Source organism: Pristiophorus japonicus, unplaced genomic scaffold (genome assembly GCF_044704955.1).
Source record: "Pristiophorus japonicus isolate sPriJap1 unplaced genomic scaffold, sPriJap1.hap1 HAP1_SCAFFOLD_327, whole genome shotgun sequence".
In the NCBI taxonomy this organism is placed as follows: domain Eukaryota; kingdom Metazoa; phylum Chordata; class Chondrichthyes; family Pristiophoridae; genus Pristiophorus; species Pristiophorus japonicus.
This window is the reverse complement of record NW_027253073.1, coordinates 531,242-537,456: the sequence shown is the minus strand read 5'-3', so window position 1 is coordinate 537,456 and position 6,215 is coordinate 531,242. Positions and strand designations below refer to the sequence as shown.

General features: G+C 44.2%; 1 non-coding gene across 1 annotated transcript; it reads left to right on the top strand.

The window, feature by feature from the left end:
* The first annotated feature begins 5,768 nt into the window (after positions 1 to 5,768).
* On the top strand, positions 5,769 to 5,862 carry trnai-uau (transfer RNA isoleucine (anticodon UAU)). The gene is made up of 2 exons: positions 5,769 to 5,806; positions 5,827 to 5,862. It is a non-coding gene; the product is annotated as a tRNA-Ile (tRNA).
* Positions 5,863 to 6,215: the final 353 nt, after the last annotated feature.

The following is a 6,215-nucleotide window of genomic DNA, read 5'->3' as shown; positions in this document are numbered from 1 at the left end:
TCTGTCTTTTTCCACCGCCATTCTCCATCACTCTATCTCTCTCCCCAACCTCCTACCCGTGTCTGTCTCTCGCTCTGATCCGCCGTATGTCTCTCTCATTCTGCCTCCTCGTATGTCTTTCTGGTCCTGTCTCTCCTGTATGCCTCTTTCTCTGCCTCTGTCTCCTCATCTGTCTGCCGTTGCTGTCTGCCCCATTTGTTTCTGTCGCGGTTTCGCCCTGTTTGCCCCGATTGTTTCACCAAACTCTCTATTTATCTGTCTCTTACACGTCTGTCTCATCCCCTCTCTCCCGCTCTCACTGCCTCACCCCACCGTCTGTCTCTCTCTCTTTATCTCGAACTCAGCCCAGTGTGTTATCTTTCTGGCTAACGCCCTTCTGTCTCCCCTGTCTTTCAATTACTGTCCCCATCCACCATTCAACCCCGTCTGCCTCTGTCTGTCGCTCTCTATCTGCATTCTTTCAGTCTTTAATTTCTGCCTACCCTGTCTGTAACGCACTTCCCCCTTCCATCATTCTCCGCCGCCTGCTTCCTCCCTTCTGCCTTCCACGTCTATCTCTCTTTTTGTCATCAATCATATCTCCCACCTACCCAGTTTGTCTCCATCCGTTTCTCACCTGTCGGTCGGTCTTGCCGCCCACTCCCCTCAGTATTGTCGCTCTCTATATCCCCCAACATTATTAACTCACTCTGTCATCACTCCGTGGCATCGAACAGGAAATTAGAGGTGCATGCAATAAGGGTGCAGCATATAATGGGTGACTTTAATATGCAAATAGATTGGGCGAACCAAACTGGAAGCAATACGGTGGAGGAGGATTCCTTGAGTGCAGATGGGATGGTTTTCTAGACCAAGATGTCGAGGAACCAACTAGGGGGGAGGCCATCTTAGACTGGGTGTTGTGTAATGAGAGAAGATTAATTAGCAATCTCGTTGTGCGAGGCCCCTTGGTGAAGAGTGACCATAATATGGTGGAATTCTGCATTAGGATGGAGAATGAAACAGTTAATTCAGAGACCATGTTCCAGAACTTAAAGAAGGGTAACTTTGAAGGTATGATGCGTGAATTGTCTAGGATAGATTCGCGAATGATACTTAAGGGGTTGACTGTAGATGGGCAATGGAGGACATTTAGAGACTGCATGGATGAACTGCAACAATGGTACATTCCTTTCTGGCGTAAACATAAAAAAGGGAAGGTGGCTCAACCGTGGCTATCAAGGGAAATCAAGGATAGTATTAAAGCCAAGGAAGTGGCATACAAATTGGCCAGAAATAGCAGCGAACCCGGAGACTGGGAGAAATTTAGAACTCAGCAGAGGAAAACAAAGGGTTTGCTGAGGGCAGGGAAAATGAAGTACGAGAAGAAGCTTGCAGGGAACATTAAGACGGATTGCAAAAGTTTCTATAGATATGTAAAGAGAAAAAGGTTAATAAAGACAAACGTAGGTCCCCTGCAGTCAGAATCAGGTGCAGTCATAACGGGGAACAAAGAAATGACGGACCAATTGAACAAGTACATTGGTTCGGTATTCACTCAGGAAGACACTAACAACCTTCCGGATATAAAAGGGGTCAGAGGGTCTAGTAAGGGGGAGGAACTGAGGGAAATCCTTATTAGTCGGGAAATTGTGTTGGGGAATTGATGGGATTGAAGGCCGATAAATCCTGATGGACTGCATCCCAGAGTACTTAAGGAGGTAGCCTTGGAAATAGCGGATGAATGGACAATCATTTTCCAACATTCCATTGATTCTGGATCAGTTCCTATCGAGTGGAGGGTAGCCAATGTAACCCCACTTTTTAAAAAAGGAGGGTTAGAGAAAACAGGGAATTATAGACCGGTCAGCCTGACATCGGTTGTGGATAAATGATGGAAACAATTATTAAGGATGTCATATCAGCGCATTTGGAAAGAGGTGACATGATAGGTCCAAGTCAGCATGGATTTGTGAAAGGGAAATCATGCTTGACAAATCTTCTGGAATTTTTTGAGGATGTTTCCAAATATTTGTCAAGGGAGAACCAGTTGATGTGGTATATTTGGACATTCCGAAGGCTTCCGACAAGGTCCCACAAGAGATTAATATGCAAAGTTAAAGCACAAGTTATTAGGGGTAGTGTGCTGACCTGGATTGAGAACTGATTGTAAGACAGGAAGCAAAGACTCGGAGTAAATGGGTACTTTTCAGAATGGCAGGCAGTGACTAGTGGGGTACCGCAAGGTTCTGTGCTGGGGCCCCAGCTGTTTACATTGTACATTGAAGATTTGGACGAGGGGATTAAATGTAGTATCTCAAAATTTGCGGATGACACTAAGTTGGGTGGCAGTGTGAGCTGTGAGGAGGATGCTATGAGGCTACAGAGCGACTTGGATAGGTTAGATGAGTGGGCAAATGCTTGGCAGATGAATATAATGTCGATAAATGTGAGGTTATTCACTTTGGTGGTAACAACAGAGAGACAGACTGTTATCTGCATGGTGACAGATTAGGAAAAGGGGAGGTGCAACGAGACCTGGGTGTCATGGTACTTCAGTCATTGAAGGTTGGCATGCAGGTACAGCAGGCGGTTAGGAAAGCAAATGGCATGTTGGCCTTCATAGCGAGGGGATTTGATTACGGGGCAGCGAGGTGTTGCTACAGTTGTACAGGGCCTTGGTGAGGCCTCACCTGGAGAATTGTGTACAGTTTTGGTCTTCTAACCTGAGGAAGGACATTCTTGGTATTGAGGGAGTGCTGCGAAGGTTCACCAGACTGATTCCCGGATTGGCGGTACTGACCTATCAAGAAAGGCTGGGTCAACTTGGCTTGTATTCACTGGTGTTCAGAAGAATGAGAGGGGACCTCATAGAAACGTTTAAAATTCTGACGGGTTCAGACAGGTTAGATGCGGGAAGAATGTTCCCAATGCTGGGGAAGTCCAGAACCAGGGGTCACAGTCTAAGGATAAGGGGTAAGCCATTTAGGACCGATATGAGCAGAAACGTCTTCACCCAGAGAGTGGTGAACCTGTGGAATTCTCTACCACAGAAAGTTGTTGAGGCCAATTCACTAAATATATTCAAAAAGGAGTTAGATGTAGTCCTTACTACTCGGGGGATCAACGGGTATGGCGAGAAAGCGGGAATGGGCTACTGAAGTTGCATGTTCAGCCATGAACTCATTGAATGGCGGTGCAGGCTAGAAGGGCCGAATGGCCTACTCCTGCACCTATTTTCTATGTTTCTATGTCTCCCCTCCCCCTAGTCTGTCTCTCTCTCTCCCTTTCAAAATCTCTGTCTCGCTTTCTTCTCTCAGGACTGTCTCCTCTGCATCAAAACCACCTGTCTGTCTCTCTCTTTCTGTGACATGCACGTAACTGTCTCCCCCTGCCTATCAATCTCTCTATCACCTTTACCAGGTGTAAGATTTTGAAGGAGATCTTCCAGGCAAGAGTTGAGAGAATCGCGCAAATCTCCGACCTCAAGCACCCTTCTCTTGGAGATGCGTTGGATCTGTCACAAGGCATTTTGACTGTCCCAGTGCCAGTTTTCGGTGCAGGCACGTCGCGCTCTGAGAAGCGCACTTGAGGGGCCTCGACGGGTGCGTGCTTTATCGTACGTGCCCTTATGGACCTCAATTGTTGGAAGTTTGGCAGGCTCTCTGTTGCCACGTATTTCCATCAGTCTGAAACAGAACGTGACAATTGTCAATGGCGATTGCAATAATTATAAATCTTTCACAGCATGTGATGAAATTAATTTATTAAGCTTCATTTTAATTTAAAAAATCCCGGAATGGGCGTCGAACATGTGCCGACAAGGAGCGAGCGCTGCATCCTAACCACTAGGTGGCGGTCACAGGGGTGAGTAAACATTGATGTCGAGTACTCGTGAACCAGTCAGGCGGCCTCTGTGAGAATGTTTAAAGGGAGAATGTTCAAAGTAAACTCGTCGCAACAGCAATGGACTGCAATTAATAAAAACAGCCAATACCTGTGTTTTACTCCGGCAGACATGGCGGAAATTAAACGTGGAAGTTAACCGTTTTGAAGATTGAATGTCTTTTGGAACTGGCTCGTTTTATTAATTGTAAAACATATATTTATCTTAAATACTTGGATATTTCATTGCAGTCCTCTGCTGTTGCGACTTTACCAGAACAACAACAACAATTTAGCTCCCAGATTAATGCGTGGTAACCGCATTGGTTTCAATACTCACAAACTGGTGCTTTGGGATTACAATATCGGACCGTGTCTGGATTGCATTGTTGACGCTTCACGTCAATCAAATTTAATCACAACGCCGTCATCAGTAAACTTTCCATAGATGCCGCCTGACTGGCTGAATATATCCAACATTTTCTGATTTCATTTCAGATTTACAAGATTCGCAGTTCTTTGCTTCTGAAACGAAAAAGTAACATATGTTGACGTCATTGGGGATTCGAATGTCAGTACCTTTCTGCACGGCAAACGTGAGTCATGCGTGGTGTGTATCCTCCCTTCTGCCGGGTAAAGAACATCACTGAGTGGGTGCAGAACATTTTCAGGGGCGAAAGGGAGCAGAATAAGTCGTGATCTATGTGCTAACCAATGACATAAGTAAACAAGGGGATGAGTTCCTTTAATCAGATTTTCAGGTGCAATTGAGGAAATTAATGAGCAGGACCACAAAGGAATTCTATGGATTATTCCCAGTGCCCCGCGCTATTGAGTTTAGAAATAGCAACGTATGTCTGGATAAACGGTGCACGAGGTTGGGCTACAGAATCCTGGGGCATTGGGACCAGTTCTGGCGCAGGAGGGAACTGTTCCACTCGGTCGGGTTGTACATCAATAGAGTTTGGACCAATGCCCTCGCGGGAAGTTTAACAACTGGGGCGGGTGAGGGGTTGAACTAATTTGGCAATGGATATGTGTACCAGGATGAAACATCTGTAGATGTTGTGATTATGCCTTTATTCACAAGTCCAGATGATTTTAATATTTTAATGATAGCAGTGAACGTGGCTCAGACAGCACACATCAGCCCATCCTTGGGAAACGATAAACCCCGGTTCGGCTAAAACTTCCCTTACACTGAGCACAAGCAGAGGAAACACAGGCACAGCAGAATTTGCTGAGGACCGTAAGGAGTAAAATATTATTTGATCAGAGATAGCTCTAAATATATTTTGGTGTCTCTGTGTTAAGTTGCTAATTGTTCTGTGGGATATAAATATATTTTGTATATCTGTGTTAGTGTTTATGTATTTGAATGCAACAAAGTTATTTATAATAGTATTGTGGAGCATCTGTGTTTGTTATATATGTATTTTCTGTGTATATCTTTGTATCTATGTTACCTGTAAACACCTCGCAAATAAACGTAAATACAATTATAGCACGGAGATAATTAGAGATAAATTCATAAAGAAAACAGACATAAAAACAAATACATTTAGAATAACACATATATGAACACAAATAATTTGATTTTCAATGTTCCGCAAAATTTAATTTACAACTCACAGATAATGCACAAATATATTTATAAATTTGCCGCACGGACTTCCAAATTCATTACAAATAACAAAACATTATACAAAAAATAAAACACGTCTATGGCGAAAATCTATGGAGTCTCAATAACTGAAGGCTTCTTGCAGAGAGTCGGCACAGACACGGTGGGATGAACAGCTTCCTTCTGTGTTGAATGATTCGATGATTCTTTGCCTTCTTCCTCGTAAGACAGATGGAACAGGCAGCTATATGAAAGGAGCACTAAGACCCCAGGCTGTGAAGCTCTAGTGGCGCAACCGGTTAGCGCGCGGTATTTATAAAGCAGTACAGGCCCGGGAAATGCCGAGGTTGTGAGTTCGAGCCTCAACTAGAGCAGCCAATGCTTTTGCATGTGATGTTTGTACTTTTCAGAGTTTGAGGCCGTTTCCTATTTATCCATCTCTCTTGTCTTTTCCGCCATGTACCAAGCTGCTGTCTGTCTCTCTTGCTGCGGTTATCTCAGTGTCAATCTGGGGGTTATTTCTGAATTAGTTCCCGTGCCTGTTCCCCACATGAAATAAATGAGGGGATCAAACAATTCCTCATCTGGCACTAGGGAGCGAATGAACCTACATTTATTAGACGATATAGTTTATTGTAAATATAACATTCCCTCTTGAGTGATATAGGTTCAATTATGTACAAAACCAAACGATGATCACAACGTGTTTCCAATAAGCCGCCTTTTA